Source organism: Macaca mulatta, chromosome X (genome assembly GCF_049350105.2).
Source record: "Macaca mulatta isolate MMU2019108-1 chromosome X, T2T-MMU8v2.0, whole genome shotgun sequence".
NCBI lineage: Eukaryota > Metazoa > Chordata > Mammalia > Primates > Cercopithecidae > Macaca > Macaca mulatta.
This window is the reverse complement of record NC_133426.1, coordinates 67,040,073-67,060,663: the sequence shown is the minus strand read 5'-3', so window position 1 is coordinate 67,060,663 and position 20,591 is coordinate 67,040,073.

The window sequence follows — 20,591 nt, the reverse complement described above, 5'->3', positions numbered from 1 at the left end:
AAGAGATCCACGAAATACAGATGTAACTATGTGAGATGAATTAAAAGAACACTAAGCAGTTTCTCAGAAAGCTTCTATCCAGATTTCATCTGAGGATATTTCCTTTTTCACCATAGTCCTCTAGGGGCTTCCAAATATCACTTTGCCAATTCCACAAGAACTGTCTTAGCGAAAGGCTTCTTGAGGGGAAAGCTGTAACTCTGTGAGATGATTTCACAGAACACAAAGAAGTTTCTCAGAAAGCTTCTTTCTCTTTGTTATCGGAGGATATTTCCTTTGGCCCTATGGTCTTCAAAGGGATCAGAAATATCTGTTCTCAGATTCCACAGAAATAAGGCTAGCAAAGAGATCCACGAAATACAGATGTAATTCTGTGAGATGAATTAACAGAACACTAAGCAGTTTCTCACAAAGCTTCTTTCCAGATTTCATCTGAGGATATTTCCTTTTTCACCATAGCCCTCTATGGGCTTCCAAATATCACTTTGCCAATTCCACAAGAACTTCCTTAGCCGAAGGCTTCTTGAAGGGAAAGCTGTAACTCTGTGAGCTGATTTCACAGAACACAAAGAAGTTTCTCAGAGAGCTTCCTTCTCTTTGTTATCGGAGGATATTTCCTTTGGCCCTATGGTCTTCAAAGGGATCCGAAATATCTGTTCTCAGATTCCACAGAAAAGAGGCTATCAAAGAGATCCACGAAATACAGATGTAACTCTGTGAGATGAATTAACAGAACACTAAGCAGTTTCTCAGAAAGCTTCTTTCCAGATTTCATCTGAGGATATTTACTTTTTCACCATAGCCCTCTAAGGGCTTCCAAATATCACTTTGCCAATTCCACAAGAACTGTCTTAGCGAAAGGCTTCTTGAGGGGAAAGCTGTAACTCTGTGAGATGATTTCACAGAACACAAAGAAGTTTCTCAGAATGCTTCTTTCTCTTTGTATCAGAGGATATTTCCTTTGGCCCTATGGTCTTCAAAGGGATCCGAAATATCTGTTCTCAGATTCCACAGAAATAAGGCTAGCAAAGAGATCCACAAAATACAGATGTAACTCTGTGAGGTGAATTAACAGAACACTAAGCAGTTTCTCAGAAAGCTTCTTCCAGATTTCATCTGAGGATATTTCCTTTTTCACCATAGCCCTCTATGGGCTTCCAAATATCACTTTGCCAATTCCACAAGAACTGTGTTAGCGAAAGGCTTTTGAGGGGAAAGCTGTAACTCTGTGAGATGATTTCACAGAACACAAAGAAGGTTCTCAGAAAGCTTCTATCTGTTTGTTATCGGAGGATATTTCCTTTGGCCCTATAGTCTTCAAAGGCATCCGAAATACCTGTTCTCAGATTCCACAGAAATAAGGCTATCAAAGAGATCCACGAAATACAGATGTAACTCTGTGAGATGAATTAACAGAACACTAAGCAGTTTCTCAGAAAGCTTCTTTCCAGATTTCATCTGAGGATATTTATTTTTTAACCATAGCCCTCTATGGGCTTCCAAATATCACTTTGCCAATTCTACAAGAACTGTCTTAGCGAAAGGCTTCTTGAGGGGAAAGCTGTAACTCTGTGAGATGATTTCACAGAACACAAAGAAGTTTCTCAGAAAGCTTCTTTCTCTTTGTTATCGGAGGATATTTCCTTTGGCCCTATAGTCTTCAAAGGGATCCGAAATATCTGTTCTCAGATTCCACAGAAATAAGGCTAGCAAAGAGATCCTCGAAATACAGATGTAACTCTGTGAGATGAATTAACAGAACACTAAGCAGTTTCTCAGAAAGCTTCTTTCCGGATTTCGTCTGAGGATATTTCCTTTTTCACCATAGCATTCTATGGGCTTCCAAATATCACTTTGCCAATTCCACAAGAACTGTCTTAGCGAAAGCCGTCTTGAGGGGAAAGCTGTAACTCTGTGAGATGATTTCACAGAACACAAAGAAGGTTCTCAGAAAGCTTCTTTCTCTTTGGTATCGGAGGATATTTCCTTTGACCCTATAGTCTTAAGAGGGATCCGAAATATCTGTTCTCAGATTCCACAGAAATAAGGCTAGCAAAGAGATCCACGAAATACAGATGTAACTCTGTGAGATGAATTAACAGAACACTAAGCAGTTTCTCAGAAAGCTTCTTTCCAGATTTCATCTGAGGATATTTCCTTTTTCACCATAGCCCTCTATGGGCTTCCAAATATCACTTTGCCAATTCCACAAGAACTGTCTTAGCGAAAGGCTTCTTGAGGGGAAAGCTGTAACTCTGTGAGATGATTTCACAGAACACAAAGTAGTTTCTCAGAAACTTCTTTCTCTTTGTTATCCGAGGATATTTCCTTTGGCCCTATGGTCTTCAAAGGGATCCGAAATATCTGTTCTCTGATTCCACAGAAATAAGGCTAGCAAAGAGATACACGAAATACAGATGTAACTCTGTGAGATGAATTAAGAGAACACTAAGCAGTTTCTTCGAAAGCTTCTTTCCAGATTTCATCTGAGAGTATTTCCTTTTTCACCATAGCCCTCTATGGGCTTCCAAATATCACTTTGCCAATTCCACAAGAACTGTCTTAGCGAAAGGCTTCTTGAGGAGAAAGCTGTAACTCTGTGAGATGATTTCACAGAACACAAAGAAGTTTCTCAGAAAGCTTCTTTCTCTTTGTTATCGGAGGATATTTCCTTTGGCCCTATGGTCTTCAAAGGGATCCGAAATATCTGTTCTCAGATTCCACAGAAATAAGGCTAGCAAAGAGATCCACGAAATACAGATGTAACTCTGTGAGATGAATTAACAGAACACTAAGCAGTTTCTCACAAAGCTTCTTTCCAGATTTCATCTGAAGATATTTCCTTCTTCACCATAGCCCTCTATGGGCTTCCAAATATCACTTTGCCAATTCCACAAGAACAGTCTTAGCGAAAGACTTCTTGAGGGGAAAGCTGTAACTCTGTGAGATGATTTCACAGAACACAAAGAAGTTTCTCAGAAAGCTTCTTTCTCTTTGTTATCGGAGGATATTTCCTTTGGCACTATAGTCTTCAAAGGGATCCGAAATATCTGTTCTCAGATTCCACAGAAATAAGGCTAGCAAAGAGATCCTCGAAATACAGATGTAACTCTGTGAGATGAATTAACAGAACACTAAGCAGTTTCTCAGAAAGCTTCTTTCCGGATTTCGTCTGAGGATATTTCCTTTTTCACCATAGCATTCTATGGGCTTCCAAATATCACTTTACCAATTCCACAAGAACTGTCTTAGCGAAAGCCGTCTTGAGGTGAAAGCTGTAACTCTGTGAGATGATTTCACAGAACACAAAGAAGGTTCTCAGAAAGCTTCTTTCTCTTTGGTATCGGAGGACATTTCCTTTGACCCTATAGTCTTAAGAGGGATCCGAAATATCTGTTCTCAGATACCACAGAAATAAGGCTAGCAAAGAGATCCACGAAATACAGATGTAACTCTGTGAGATGAATTAACAGAACACTAAGCAGTTTCTCAGAAAGCTTCTTTCCAGATTTCATCTGAGGATATTTCCTTTTTCACCATAGCCCTCTATGGGCTTCCAAATATCACTTTGCCAATTCCACAAGAACTGTCTTAGCGAAAGGCTTCTTGAGGGGAAAGCTGTAACTCTGTGAGATGATTTCACAGAACACAAAGTAGTTTCTCAGAAACTTCTTTCTCTTTGTTATCCGAGGATATTTCCTTTGGCCCTATGGTCTTCAAAGGGATCCGAAATATCTGTTCTCTGATTCCACAGAAATAAGGCTAGCAAAGAGATCCACGATATACAGATGTAACTCTGTGAGATGAATTAAGAGAACACTAAGCAGTTTCTTCGAAAGCTTCTTTCCAGATTTCATCTGAGAGTATTTCCTTTTTCACCATAGCCCTCTATGGGCTTCCAAATATCACTTTGCCAATTCCACAAGAACTGTCTTAGCGAAAGGCTTCTTCAGGAGAAAGCTGAAACTCTGTGAGATGATTTCACAGAACACAAAGAAGTTTCTCAGAAAGCTTCTTTCTCTTTGTTATCGGAGGATATTTCCTTTGGCCCTATGGTCTTCAAAGGGATCCGAAATATCTGTTCTCAGATTCCACAGAAATAAGGCTAGCAAAGAGATCCACGAAATACAGATGTAACTCTGTGAGATGAATTAACAGAACACTAAGCAGTTTCTCACAAAGCTTCTTTCCAGATTTCATCTGAAGATATTTCCTTCTTCACCACAGCCCTCTATGGGTTTCCAAATATCACTTTGCCAATTCCACAAGAACAGTCTTAGCGAAAGACTTCTTGAGGGGAAAGCTGTAACTCTGTGAGATGATTTCACAGAACACAAAGAAGTTTCTCAGAAAGCTTCTTTCTCTTTGTTATCGGAGGATATTTCCTTTGTCCCTGTAGTCTTCAAAGGGATCCGAAAAATCTGTTCTCAGATTCCACAGAAATAAGGCTAGCAAAGAGATCCACGAAATACAGATGTAACTCTGTGAGATGAACTAACAGAACACTAAGCAGTTTCTCAGAAAGCTTCTTTCCGGATTTCGTCTGAGGATATTTCCTTTTTCAACATAGCCCTCTATGGGCTTCCAAATATCACTTTATCAATTCCACAAGAACTGTCTTAGCAAAAGGCTTCTTGAGGGGAAAGCTGTAACTCTGCGAGATGATTTCACAGAACACAAAGAAGTTTCTCAGAATGCTTCTTTCTCTTTGTTATCGGAGGATATTTCCTTTGGCCCTATGGTCTTCAAAGGGATCCGAAATATCTGTTCTCAGATTCCACAGAAATAAGGCTAGCAAAGAGATCCACGAAATACAGATGTAACTCTGTGAGATGAATTAACAGAACACTAAGCAGTTTCTCCGAAAGCTTCTTTCCAGATTTCATCTGAGGATATTTCCTTTTTCACCATAGCCCTCTATGGGCTTCCAAATATCACTTTGCCAATTCCACAAGAACTGTCTTAGCGAAAGGCTTCTTGAGGGGAAAGCTGTAACTCTTTGAGATGATTTCACAGAACACAAAGTAGTTTCTCAGAAAGCTTCTTTCTCTTTGTTATCCGAGGATATTTCCTTTGGCCCTATGGTCTTCAAAGGGATCCGAAATATCTGTTCTCGGATTCCACAGAAAAAAGGCTAGCAAAGAGATCCACGAAATACAGATGTAACTCTGTGAGATGAATTAACAGAACACTAAGCAGTTTCTTCGAAAGCTTCTATCCAGATTTCATCTGAGGATATTTCCTTTTTCACCATAGCCCTCTAGGGGCTTCCAAATATCACTTTGCCAATTCCACAAGAACTGTCTTAGCGAAAGGCTTCTTGAGGGGAAAGCTGTAACTCTGTGAGATGATTTCGCAGAACACAAAGAAGTTTCTCAGAAAGCTTCATTCTCTTTGTTATTCGAGGATATTTCCTTTGGCCCTATGGTCTTCAAAGGGATCCGAAATATCTGTTCTCAGATTACACAGAAATAAGGCCAGCAAAGAGATCCGCGAAATACAGATGTAACTCTGTGAGATGAATTAACGTAACACTAAGCAGTTTCTCAGAAAGCTTCTTTCCAGATTTCATCTGAGGATATTTCCTTCTTCACCATAGCCCTCTTGGGCTTCCAAATATCACTTTGCCAATTCCACAAGAACTGTCTTAGCGAAAGGCTTCTTGAGGGGAAAGCTGTAACACTGTGAGATGATTTCACAGAACACAAAGAAGTTTCTCAGAAAGATTCTTTCTCTTTGTTATCGGAGGATATTTCCTTTGGCCCTATGGTCTTCAAACGGATCGGAAATATCTGTTCTCAGATTCCACAGAAATAAGGCTAGCAAAGAGATCCATGAAATACAGATGTAACTCTGTGAGTTGAATTAACAGAACACTAAGCAGTTTCTCAGAAAGCTTCTTTCCAGATTTCATCTTAGGATATTTCCTTTTTCACCATACCCTCTATGGGCTTCCAAATATCACTTTGCGAATTTCACAAGAACAGTCTTAGTTAAAGACTTCTTGAGGGGAAAGCTGTAACTCTGTGAGATGATTTCACAGAACACAAAGAAGTTTCTCAGAAAGCTTCTTTCTCTTTGTTATCGGAGGATATTTCCTTTGTCCCTGTAGTCTTCAAAGGGATTCGAAATATCTGTTCTCAGATTCCACAGAAATAAGGCTAGCAAAGAGATCCATGAAATACAGATGTAACTCTGTGAGGTGAATTAACAGAACACTAAGCAGTTTCTCAGAAACCTTCTTTGCAGAAATCATCTGAGGATATTTCCTTTTTCACCATAGCCCTCTATGGGCTTCCAAATATCACTTTGCCAATTCCACAAGAACTGTCTTAGCGAAAGCCTTCTTGAGGGGAAAGCTGTAACTCTGTGAGATGATTTCACAGAACACAAAGAAGTTTCTCAGAAAGCTTCTTTCTCTTTGTTATCGGAGGATATTTCCTTTGGCCCTATGGTCTTCAAAGGGATCCGAATATCTGTTCTCAGATTCCACAGAAATAAGGCTAGCAAAGGGATCCACGAAATACAGATGTAACTCTGTGAGATGAATTAACAGAACACTAAGCAGTTTCTCAGAAAGCTTCTTTCCGGATTTCATCTGAGGATATTTCCTTCTTCACCATAGCCCTCTATGGGCTTCCAAATATCAGTTTGCCAATTCCACAAGAACTGTCTTAGCGAAAGGCTTCTTGAGGGGAAAGCTGTAACTCTGTGAGATGATTTCACAGAACACAAAGAAGTTTCTCAGAAAGCTTCTTTCTCTTTGTTATCAGAGGATATTTCCTTTGGCCCTATGGTCTTCAAAGGGATCCGAATATCTGTTCTCAGATTCCACAGAAATAAGGCTAGCAAAGGGATCCACGAAATACAGATGTAACTCTGTGAGATGAATTAACAGAACACTAAGCAGTTTCTCCGAAAGCTTCTTTCCAGATTTCATCTGAGGATATTTCCTTCTTCACCATAGCCCTCTATGGGCTTCCAAATATCACTTTGCCAATTCCACAAGAACAGTCTTAGCGAAAGACTTCTTGAGGGGAAAGCTGTAACTCTGTGAGATGATTTCACAGAACACAAAGAAGTTTCTCAGAAAGCTTCTTTCTCTTTGTTATCGGAGGATATTTCCTTTGTCCCTGTAGTCTTCAAAGGGATCCGAAAAATCTGTTCTCAGATTCCACACAAATAAGGCTAGCAAAGAGATCCACGAAATACAGATGTAACTCTGTGAGTTGAATTAACAGAACACTAAGCAGTTTCTCAGAAAGCTTCATTCCAGATTTCGTCTGAGGATATTTCCTTTTTCACCATAGCCCTCTATGGGCTTCCAAATATCACTTTGCCTATTCCACAAGAACTGTCTTAGCGAAAGGCTTCTTTAGGGGAAAGCTGTAACTCTGTGAGATGATTTCACAGAACACAAAGAAGTTTCTCAGAAAGCTTCTTTCTCTTTGTTATTGGAGGATATTTCCTTTGGCCCTATAGTCTTCAAAGGGATCCGAAATATCTGTTATCAGATTCCACAGAAATAAGGCTAGCAAAGAGATCCCCGAAATACAGATGTAACTCTGTGAGATGAATTAACAGAACACTAAGCAGTTTCTCAGAAAGCTTCTTTCCGGATTTCGTCTGAGGATATTTCCTTTTTCACCATAGCCCTCTATGGGCTTCCAAATATCACTTTATCAATTCCACAAGAACTGTCTTAGCGAAAGGCTTCTTGAGGGGAAAGCTGTAACTCTGCGAGATGATTTCACAGAACACAAAGAAGTTTCTCAGAATGCTTCTTTCTCTTTGTTATTGGAGGATATTTCCTTGGCCCTATGGTCTTCAAAGGGATCCGAAATATCTGTTCTCAGATTCCACAGAAATAAGGCTAGCAAAGAGATCCACGAAATACAGATATAACTCTGTGAGATGAATTAACAGAACACTAAGCAGTTTCTCAGAAAGCTTCTTTCCAGAGTTCATCTCAGGATAATTCCTTTTTCACCATAGTCCTCTATGGGCTTCCAAATATCACTTTGCCAATTCCACAAGAACTTTCTTAGCGAAAGGCTTCTTGAGGGGAAAGCTGCAACTCTGTGAGATGATTTCACAGAACACAAAGAAGTTTCTCAGAGAGCTTCCTTCTCTTTGTTATCGGAGGCTATTTCCTTTGGCCCTAAGGTCTTCAAAGGGATCCCAAATATCTGTTCTCAGATTCCACAGAAATAAGGCTAGCAAAGAGATCCAGGAAATACAGATGTAACTCTGTGAGATGAATTAACAGAACACTAAGCAGTTTCTCAGAAAGCTTCTTTCCAGATTTCATCTGAGGTTATTTCCTTTTTCACCATAGCCCTCTATGGGCTTCCAAATATCACTTTGCCAATTCCACAAGAACTGTCTTAGCGAAAGCCGTCTTGAGGGGAAAGCTGTAACTCTGTGAGATGATTTCAAAGAACACAAAGAAGGTTCTCAGAAAGCTTCCTTCTCTTTGGTATCGGAGGATATTTCCTTTGGCCCTATAGTCTTAAGAGGGATCCGAAATATCTGTTCTCAGATTCCACAGAAATAAGGCTAGCAAAGAGATCCACGAAATACAGATGTAACTCTGTGAGATGAATTAACAGAACACTAAGCAGTTTCTCAGAAAGCTTCTTTCCAGATTTCATCTGAGGATATTTCCTTTCTCACCATAGCCCTCTATGGGCTTCCAAATATCACTTTGCCAATTCCACAAGAACTGTCTTGGAGAAAGGCTTCTTGAGGGGAAAGCTGTAACTCTGTGAGATGATTTCACAGAACACAAAGTAGTTTCTCAGAAAGCTTCTTTCTCTTTGTTATCCGAGGATATTTCCTTTGGCCCTATGGTCTTCAAAGGGATCCGAAATATCTATTCTCTGATTCCACAGAAATAAGGCTAGCAAAGAGATCCAAGAAATACAGATGTAACTCTGTGAGATGAATTAACAGAACACTAAGCAGTTTCTGAGAAAGCTTCTTTCCAGATTTCATCTGAGGATATTTCCTTTTTCACCATAGCCCTCTATGGGCTTCCAAATATCACTTTGCCAATTCCACAAGAACTGTCTTAGCGAAAGGCTTCTTGAGGGGAAAGCTGTAACTCTGTGAGATGATTTCACAGAACACAAAGAAGTTTCTCAGAAAGCTTCTTTCTCTTTGTTATCGGAGGATATTTCCTTTGGCCCTATGGTCTTCAAAGGGATCCGAAATATCTGTTCTCTGATTCCACAGAAATAAGGCTAGCAAAGAGATCCACGAAATAGAGATATAACTCTGTGAGATGAATTAACAGAACACTAAGCAGTTTCTCAGAAAGCTTCTTTCCAGATTTCATCTGAGGATATTTCCTTCTTCACCATAGCCCTCTATGGGCTTCCAAATATCACTTTGCCAATTCCACAAGAACTGTCTTAGCGAAAGGCTTCTTGAGGGGAAAGCTGTAACTCTGTGAGATGATTTCACAGAACAGAAAGAAGTTTCTCAGAAAGCTTCTTTCTCTTTGTTATCAGAGGATATTTCCTTTGGCCCTATGGTCTTCAAAGGGATCCGAATATCTGTTCTCAGATTCCACAGAAATAAGGCTAGCAAAGGGATCCACGAAATACAGATGTAACTCTGTGAGATGAATTAACAGAACACTAAGCAGTTTCTCCGAAAGCTTCTTTCCAGATTTCATCTGAGGATATTTCCTTCTTCACCATAGCCCTCTATGGGCTTCCAAATATCACTTTGCCAATTCCACAAGAACAGTCTTAGCGAAAGACTTCTTGAGGGGAAAGCTGTAACTCTGTGAGATGATTTCACAGAACACAAAGAAGTTTCTCAGAAAGCTTCTTTCTCTTAGTTATCGGAGGATATTTCCTTTGTCCCTGTAGTCTTCAAAGGGATCCGAAAAATCTGTTCTCAGATTCCACACAAATAAGGCTAGCAAAGAGATCCACGAAATACAGATGTAACACTGTGAGATGAATTAACAGAACACTAAGCAGTTTCTCAGAAAGCTTCATTCCAGATTTCGTCTGAGGATATTTCCTTTTTCACCATAGCCCTCTATGGGCTTCCAAATATCACTTTGCCTATTCCACAAGAACTGTCTTAGCGAAAGGCTTCTTTAGGGGAAAGCTGTAACTCTGTGAGATGATTTCACAGAACACAAAGAAGTTTCTCAGAAAGCTTCTTTCTCTTTGTTATCGGAGGATATTTCCTTTGGCCCTATAGTCTTCAAAGGGATCCGAAATATCTGTTATCAGATTCCACAGAAATAAGGCTAGCAAAGAGATCCCCGAAATACAGATGTAACTCTGTGAGATGAATTAACAGAACACTAAGCAGTTTCTCAGAAAGCTTCTTTCCGGATTTCGTCTGAGGATATTTCCTTTTTCACCATAGCCCTCTATGGGCTTCCAAATATCACTTTATCAATTCCACAAGAACTGTCTTAGCGAAAGGCTTCTTGAGGGGAAAGCTGTAACTCTGCGAGATGATTTCACAGAACACAAAGAAGTTTCTCAGAATGCTTCTTTCTCTTTGTTATTGGAGGATATTTCCTTGGCCCTATGGTCTTCAAAGGGATCCGAAATATCTGTTCTCAGATTCCACAGAAATAAGGCTAGCAAAGAGATCCACGAAATACAGATATAACTCTGTGAGATGAATTAACAGAACACTAAGCAGTTTCTCAGAAAGCTTCTTTCCAGAGTTCATCTCAGGATAATTCCTTTTTCACCATAGTCCTCTATGGGCTTCCAAATATCACTTTGCCAATTCCACAAGAACTTTCTTAGCGAAAGGCTTCTTGAGGGGAAAGCTGTAACTCTGTGAGATGATTTCACAGAACACAAAGAAGTTTCTCAGAGAGCTTCCTTCTCTTTGTTATCGGAGGCTATTTCCTTTGGCCCTATGGTCTTCAAAGGGATCCCAAATATCTGTTCTCAGATTCCACAGAAATAAGGCTAGCAAAGAGATCCAGGAAATACAGATGTAACTCTGTGAGATGAATTAACAGAACACTAAGCAGTTTCTCAGAAAGCTTCTTTCCAGATTTCATCTGAGGTTATTTCCTTTTTCACCATAGCCCTCTATGGGCTTCCAAATATCACTTTGCCAATTCCACAAGAACTGTCTTAGCGAAAGCCGTCTTGAGGGGAAAGCTGTAACTCTGTGAGATGATTTCAAAGAACACAAAGAAGGTTCTCAGAAAGCTTCCTTCTCGTTGGTATCGGAGGATATTTCCTTTGGCCCTATAGTCTTAAGAGGGATCCGAAATATCTGTTCTCAGATTCCACAGAAATAAGGCTAGCAAAGAGATCCACGAAATACAGATGTAACTCTGTGAGATGAATTAACAGAACACTAAGCAGTTTCTCAGAAAGCTTCTTTCCAGATTTCATCTGAGGATATTTCCTTTCTCACCATAGCCCTCTAGGGGCTTCCAAATATCACTTTGCCAATTCCACAAGAACTGTCTTGGAGAAAGGCTTCTTGAGGGGAAAGCTGTAACTCTGTGAGATGATTTCACAGAACACAAAGTAGTTTCTCAGAAAGCTTCTTTCTCTTTGTTATCCGAGGATATTTCCTTTGGCCCTATGGTCTTCAAAGGGATCCGAAATATCTGTTCTCTAATTCCACAGAAATAAGGCTAGCAAAGAGATCCAAGAAATACAGATGTAACTCTGTGAGATGAATTAACAGAACACTAAGCAGTTTCTGAGAAAGCTTCTTTCCAGATTTCATCTGAGGATATTTCCTTTTTCACCATAGCCCTCTATGGGCTTCCAAATATCACTTTGCCAATTCCACAAGAACTGTCTTAGCGAAAGGCTTCTTGAGGGGAAAGCTGTAACTCTGTGAGATGATTTCACAGAACACAAAGAAGTTTCTCAGAAAGCTTCTTTCTCTTTGTTATCGGAGGATATTTCCTTTGGCCCTATGGTCTTCAAAGGGATCCGAAATATCTGTTCTCTGATTCCACAGAAATAAGGCTAGCAAAGAGATCCACGAAATAGAGATATAACTCTGTGAGATGAATTAACAGAACACTAAGCAGTTTCTCAGAAAGCTTCTTTCCAGATTTCATCTGAGGATATTTCCTTCTTCACCATAGCCCTCTATGGGCTTCCAAATATCACTTTGCCAATTCCACAAGAACTGTCTTAGCGAAAGGCTTCTTGAGGGGAAAGCTGTAACTCTGTGAGATGATTTCACAGAACAGAAAGAAGTTTCTCAGAAACCTTCTTTCTCTTTGTTATCGGAGGATATTTCCTTTGGCCCTATGGTCTTCAAACGGATCGGAAATATCTGTTCTCAGATTCCACAGAAATAAGGCTAGCAAAGAGATCCACGAAATACAGATGTAACTCTGTGAGATGAATTAACAGAACACTAAGCAGTTTCTCAGAAAGCTTCTTTCCAGATTTCATCTGAGGATATTTCCTTTTTCACCATACCCTCTATGGGCTTCCAAATATCACTTTGCCAATTCCACAAGAACAGTCTTAGCGAAAGAGATCTTGAGGGGAAAGCTGTAACTCTGTGAGATGATTTCACAGAACACAAAGAAGTTTCTCAGAAAGCTTCTTTCTCTTTGTTATCGGAGGATATTTCCTTTGTCCCTGTAGTCTTCAAAGGGATCCGAAATATCTGTTCTCATTTTCCACCGAAATAAGGCTAGCAAAGAGATCCACGAAATACAGATGTAACTCTGTGAGGTGAATTAACAGAACACTAAGCAGTTTCTCAGAAAGCTTCTTTCCAGATTTCATCTGAGGATATTTCCTTTTTCACCATAGCCCTCTATGGGCTTCCAAATGTCACTTTGCCAATTCCACAAGAACTGTCTTAGCGAAAGGCTTCTTGAGGGGAAAGCTGAAACTCTGTGAGATGATTTCGCAGAACACAAAGAAGGTTCTCAGAAAGCTTCTTTCTCTTTGTTATCGGAAGATATTTCCTTTGGCCCAATAGTCTTCAAAGGGATCCGAAATATCTGTTCCCAGATTCCACAGAAATAAGGCTAGCAAAGAGATCCAGGAAATACAGATGTAACTCTGTGAGATGAATTAACAGAACACTAAGCAGTTTCTCAGAATGCTTCTTTCCAGATTTCATCTGAGGATATTTCCTTTTTCACCATAGACTTGTATGGGCTTCCAAATATCACTTTGCCAATTCCACAAGAACTGTCTTAACAAAAGGCTTCTTGAGGGGAAAGCTGTAACTCTGTGAGATGATTTCACAGAACACAAAGAAGTTTCTCAGAAAGCTTCTTTCTATTTGTTATCGGAGGATATTTCCTTTGGCCCTATAATCTTCAAAAGGATCCGAAATATCTGTTCTCAGATTCCACAGAAATAAGGCTAGCAAAGAGATCCACGAAATACAGATGTAACTCTGTGAGATGAATTAACAGAACACTAAGCAGTTTCTCAGAAAGTTTCTTTCCAGATTTCATCTGAGGATATTTCCTTTTTCACCATAGCCCTCTATGGGCTTCCAAATATCACTTTGCCAATTCCACAAGAACTGTCTTAGCGAAAGGCTTCTTCTAGGGAAAGCTGTAACTCTGTGAGATGATTTCACAGAACACAAAGAAGTTTCTCAGAAAGCTTCTTTCTCTTTGTTATCGGAGGATATTTCCTTTGGCCCTATGGTCTTCAAAGGGATCCGAAATATCTGTTCTCAGATTCCACAGAAATAAGGCTAGCAAGGAGATCCACGAAATACAGATGTAACTCTGTGAGATGAATTAACAGAACACTAAGCAGTTTCTCAGAAAGCTTCTTCCAGATTTCATCTGAGGATATTTCCTTTTTCACCATAGCCCTCTATGGGCTTCCAAATATCACTTTGCCAATTCCACAAGAACTGTCTTAGCGAAAGGCTTCTAATAGGGAAAGCTGTAACTCTGTGAGATGATTTCACAGAACACAAAATGTTTCTCAGAAACGTTCTTTCTCTTTGTTATCGGAGGATATTTCCTTTGGCCCTATAGTCTCCAAAGGGATCCGAAATATCTGTTCTCAGATTCCACAGAAATAAGGCTAGCAAAGAGATCCACGAAATACAGATGTAACTCTGTGAGATGAATTAACAGAACACTAAGCAGTTTCTCACAAAGCTTCTTTCCAGATTTCATCTGAAGATATTTCCTTCTTCACCATAGCCCTCTATGGGCTTCCAAATATCACTTTGCCAATTCCACAAGAACAGTCTTAGCGAAAGACTTCTTGAGGGGAAAGCTGTAACTCTGTGAGATGATTTCGCAGAACACAAAGAAGTTTCTCAGAAAGCTTCTTTCTCTTTGTTATCGGAGGATATTTCCTTTGGCCCTATAGTCTCCAAAGGGATCCGAAATATCTGTTCTCAGATTCCACAGAAATAAGGCTAGCAAAGAGATCCCCGAAATACAGATGTAACTCTGTGAGATGAATTAACAGAACACTAAGCAGTTTCTCAGAAAGCTTCTTTCCGGATTTCGTCTGAGGATATTTCCTTTTTCACCATAGCCCTCTATGGGCTTCCAAATATCACTTTATCAATTCCACAAGAACTGTCTTAGCGAAAGGCTTCTTGAGGGGAAAGCTGTAACTCTGCGAGATGATTTCACAGAACACAAAGAAGTTTCTCAGAATGCTTCTTTCTCTTTGTTATTGGAGGATATTTCCTTGGCCCTATGGTCTTCAAAGGGATCCGAAATATCTGTTCTCAGATTCCACAGAAATAAGGCTAGCAAAGAGATCCACGAAATACAGATATAACTCTGTGAGATGAATTAACAGAACACTAAGCAGTTTCTCAGAAAGCTTCTTTCCAGAGTTCATCTCAGGATAATTCCTTTTTCACCATAGTCCTCTATGGGCTTCCAAATATCACTTTGCCAATTCCACAAGAACTTTCTTAGCGAAAGGCTTCTTGAGGGGAAAGCTGTAACTCTGTGAGATGATTTCACAGAACACAAAGAAGTTTCTCAGAGTGTTTCCTTCTCTTTGTTATCGGAGGCTATTTCCTTTGGCCCTATGGTCTTCAAAGGGATCCCAAATATCTGTTCTCAGATTCCACAGAAATAAGGCTAGCAAAGAGATCCAGGAAATACAGATGTAACTCTGTGAGATGAATTAACAGAACACTAAGCAGTTTCTCAGAAAGCTTCTTTCCAGATTTCATCTGAGGATATTTCCTTTTTCACCATAGCCCTCTATGGGCTTCCAAATATCACTTTGCCAATTCCACAAGAACTGTCTTAGCGAAAGCCGTCTTGAGGGGAAAGCTGTAACTCTGTGAGATGATTTCAAAGAACACAAAGAAGGTTCTCAGAAAGCTTCCTTCTCTTTGGTATCGGAGGATATTTCCTTTGGCCCTATAGTCTTAAGAGGGATCCGAAATATCTGTTCTCAGATTCCACAGAAATAAGGCTAGCAAAGAGATCCACGAAATACAGATGTAACTCTGTGAGATGAATTAACAGAACACTAAGCAGTTTCTCAGAAAGCTTCTTTCCAGATTTCATCTGAGGATATTTCCTTTCTCACCATAGCCCTCTAGGGGCTTCCAAATATCACTTTGCCAATTCCACAAGAACTGTCTTGGAGAAAGGCTTCTTGAGGGGAAAGCTGTAACTCTGTGAGATGATTTCACAGAACACAAAGTAGTTTCTCAGAAAGCTTCTTTCTCTTTGTTATCCGAGGATATTTCCTTTGGCCCTATGGTCTTCAAAGGGATCCGAAATATCTGTTCTCTGATTCCACAGAAATAAGGCTAGCAAAGAGATCCAAGAAATACAGATGTAACTCTGTGAGATGAATTAACAGAACACTAAGCAGTTTCTGAGAAAGCTTCTTTCCAGATTTCATCTGAGGATATTTCCTTTTTCACCATAGCCCTCTATGGGCTTCCAAATATCACTTTGCCAATTCCACAAGAACTGTCTTAGCGAAAGGCTTCTTGAGGGGAAAGCTGTAACTCTGTGAGATGATTTCACAGAACACAAAGAAGTTTCTCAGAAAGCTTCTTTCTCTTTGTTATCGGAGGATATTTCCTTTGGCCCTATGGTCTTCAAAGGGATCCGAAATATCTGTTCTCTGATTCCACAGAAATAAGGCTAGCAAAGAGATCCACGAAATAGAGATATAACTCTGTGAGATGAATTAACAGAACACTAAGCAGTTTCTGAGAAAGCTTCTTTCCAGATTTCATCTGAGGATATTTCCTTCTTCACCATAGCCCTCTATGGGCTTCCAAATATCACTTTGCCAATTCCACAAGAACTGTCTTAGCGAAAGGCTTCTTGAGGGGAAAGCTGTAACTCTGTGAGATGATTTCACAGAACACAAAGAAGTTTCTCAGAAAGCTTCTTTCTCTTTGTTATCGGAGGATATTTCCTTTGGCCCTATGGTCTTCAAACGGATCGGAAATATCTGTTCTCAGATTCCACAGAAATAAGGCTAGCAAAGAGATCCACGAAATACAGATGTAACTCTGTGAGATGAATTAACAGAACACTAAGCAGTTTCTCAGAAAGCTTCTTTCCAGATTTCATCTGAGGATATTTCCTTTTTCACCATACCCTCTATGGGCTTCCAAATATCACTTTGCCAATTCCACAAGAACAGTCTTCGCGAAAGAGATCTTGAGGGGAAAGCTGTAACTCTGTGAGATGATTTCACAGAACACAAAGAAGTTTCTCAGAAAGCTTCTTTCTCTTTGTTATCGGAGGATATTTCCTTTGTCCCTGTAGTCTTCAAAGGGATCCGAAATATCTGTTCTCATTTTCCACCGAAATAAGGCTAGCAAAGAGATCCACGAAATACAGATGTAACTCTGTGAGGTGAATTAACAGAACACTAAGCAGTTTCTCAGAAAGCTTCTTTCCAGATTTCATCTGAGGATATTTCCTTTTTCACCATAGCCCTCTATGGGCTTCCAAATATCACTTTGCCAATTCCACAAGAACTGTCTTAGCGAAAGGCTTCTTGAAGGGAAAGCTGAAACTCTGTGAGATGATTTCGCAGAACACAAAGAAGGTTCTCAGAAAGCTTCTTTCTCTTTGTTATCGGAAGATATTTCCTTTGGCCCAATAGTCTTCAAAGGGATCCGAAATATCTGTTCCCAGATTCCACAGAAAAAAGGCTAGCAAAGAGATCCAGGAAATACAGATGTAACTCTGTGAGATGAATTAACAGAACACTAAGCAGTTTCTCAGAATGCTTCTTTCCAGATTTCATCTGAGGATATTTCCTTTTTCACCATAGACTTGTATGGGCTTCCAAATATCACTTTGCGAATTCCACAAGAACTGTCTTAACAAAAGGCTTCTTGAGGGGAAAGCTGTAACTCTGTGAGATGATTTCACAGAACACAAAGAAGTTTCTCAGAAAGCTTCTTTCTCTTTGTTATCGGAGGATATTTCCTTTGGCCCTATAATCTTCAAAAGGATCCGAAATATCTGTTCTCAGATTCCACAGAAATAAGGCTAGCAAAGAGATCCACGAAATACAGATGTAACTCTGTGAGATGAATTAACAGAACACTAAGCAGTTTCTCAGAAAGTTTCTTTCCAGATTTCATCTGAGGATATTTCCTTTTTCACCATAGCCCTCTATGGGCTTCCAAATATCACTTTGCCAATTCCACAAGAACTGTCTTAGCGAAAGGCTTCTTCTAGGGAAAGCTGTAACTCTGTGAGATGATTTCACAGAACACAAAGAAGTTTCTCAGAAAGCTTCTTTCTCTTTGTTATCGGAGGATATTTCCTTTGGCCCTATGGTCTTCAAAGGGATCCGAAATATCTGTTCTCAGATTCCACAGAAATAAGGCTAGCAAGGAGATCCACGAAATACAGATGTAACTCTGTGAGATGAATTAACAGAACACTAAGCAGTTTCTCAGAAAGCTTCTTTCCAGATTTCATCTGAGAATATTTCCTTTTTCACCATAGCCCTCTATGGGCTTCCAAATATCACTTTGCCAATTCCACAAGAACTGTCTTAGCGAAAGCCGTCTTGAGGGGAAAGCTGTAACTCTGTGAGATGATTTCACAGAACACAAAGAAGGTTCTCAGAAAGCTTCTTTCTCTTTGGTATCGGAGGATATTTCCTTTGGCCCTATAGTCTTAGGAGGGATCCGAAATATCTGTGCTCAGATTCCACAGAAATAAGGCTAGCAAAGAGATCCACGAAATACAGATGTAACTCTGTGAGATGAATTAACAGAACACTAAGCAGTTTCTCAGAAAGCTTCTTTCCAGATTTCATCTGAGGATATTTCCTTTTTCACCATAGCCCTCTATGGGCTTCCAAATATCACTTTGCCAATTCCACAAGAACTGTCTTAGCGAAAGGCTTCTTGAGGGGAAAGCTGTAACTCTTTGAGATGATTTCACAGAACACAAAGTAGTTTCTCAGAAAGCTTCTTTCTCTTTGTTATCCGAGGATATTTCCTTTGGCCCTATGGTCTTCAAAGGGATCCTAAATATCTGTTCTCGGATTCCACAGAAAAAAGGCTAGCAAAGAGATCCACGAAATACAGATGTAACTCTGTGAGATGAATTAACAGAACACTAAGCAGTTTCTTCGAAAGCTTCTATCCAGATTTCATCTGAGGATATTTCCTTTTTCACCATAGCCCTCTATGGGCTTCCAAATATCACTTTGCCAATTCCACAAGAACTGTCTTAGCGAAAGGCTTCTTGAGGGGAAAGCTGTAACTCTGTGAGATGATTTCGCAGAACACAAAGAAGTTTCTCAGAAAGCTTCTTTCTCTTTGTTATTCGAGGATATTTCCTTTGGCCCTATGGTCTTCAAAGGGATCCGAAATATCTGTTCTCAGATTACACAGAAATAAGGCCAGCAAAGAGATCCGCGAAATACAGATGTAACTCTGTGAGATGAGTTAACATAACATTAAGCAGTTTCTCAGAAAGCTTCTTTCCAGATTTCATCTGAGGATATTTCCTTCTTCACCATAGCCCTCTATGGGCTTCCAAATATCACTTTGCCAATTCCACAAGAACTGTCTTAGCGAAAGGCTTCTTGAGGGGAAAGCTGTAACACTGTGAGATGATTACACAGAACACAAAGAAGTTTCTCAGAAAGATTCTTTCTCTTTGTTATCGGAGGATATTTCCTTTGGCCCTATGGTCTTCAAACGGATCGGAAATATCTGTTCTCAGATTCCACAGAAATAAGGCTAGCAAAGAGATCCATGAAATACAGATGTAACTCTGTGAGATGAATTAACAGAACACTAAGCAGTTTCTCAGAAAGCTTCTTTCCAGATTTCATCTGAGGATATTTCCTTTTTCACCATACCCTCTATGGGCTTCCAAATATCACTTTGCGAATTTCACAAGAACAGTCTTAGTTAAAGACTTCTTGAGGGGAAAGCTGTAACTGTGTGAGATGATTTCACAGAACACAAAGAAGTTTCTCAGAAAGCTTCTTTCTCTTTGTTATCGGAGGATATTTCCTTTGTCCCTGTAGTCTTCAAAGGGATCCGAAATATCTGTTCTCAGATTCCACAGAAATAAGGCTAGCAAAGAGATCCATGAAATACAGATGTAACTCTGTGAGGTGAATTAACAGAACACTAAGCAGTTTCTCAGAAAGCTTCTTTCCAGAAATCATCTGAGGATATTTCCTTTTTCACCATAGCCCTCTATGGGCTTCCAAATATCACTTTGCCAATTCCACAAGAACTGTCTTAGCAAAAGCCTTCTTGAGGGGAAAGCTGTAACTCTGTGAGATGATTTCACAGAACACAAAGAAGTTTCTCAGAAAGCTTCTTTCTCTTTGTTATCGGAGGATATTTCCTTTGGCCCTATGGTCTTCAAAGGGATCCGAATATCTGTTCTCAGATTCCACAGAAATAAGGCCAGCAAAGGGATCCACGAAATACAGATGTAACTCTGTGAGATGAATTAACAGAACACTAAGCAGTTTCTCAGAAAGCTTCTTTCCGGATTTCATCTGAGGATATTTCCTTCTTCACCATAGCCCTCTATGGGCTTCCAAATATCAGTTTGCCAATTCCACAAGAACTGTCTTAGCGAAAGGCTTCTTGAGGGGAAAGCTGTAACTCTGTGAGATGATTTCACAGAACACAAAGAAGTTTCTCAGAAAGCTTCTTTCTCTTTGTTATCAGAGGATATTTCCTTTGGCCCTATGGTCTTCAAAGGGATCCGAATATCTGTTCTCAGATTCCACAGAAATAAGGCTAGCAAAGGGATCCACGAAATACAGATGTAACTCTGTGAGATGAATTAACAGAACACTAAGCAGTTTCTCAGAAAGCTTCTTTCCAGATTTCATCTGAGGATATTTCCTTCTTCACCATAGCCGTCTATGGGCTTCCAAATATCACTTTGCCAATTCCACAAGAACAGTCTTAGCGAAAGACTTCTTGAGGGGAAAGCTGTAACTCTGTGAGATGATTTCACAGAACACAAAGAAGTTTCTCAGAAAGCTTCTTTCTCTTTGTTATCGGAGGATATTTCCTTTGTCCCTGTAGTCTTCAAAGGGATCCGAAAAATCTGTTCTCAGATTCCACACAAATAAGGCTAGCAAAGAGATCCACGAAATACAGATGTAACTCTG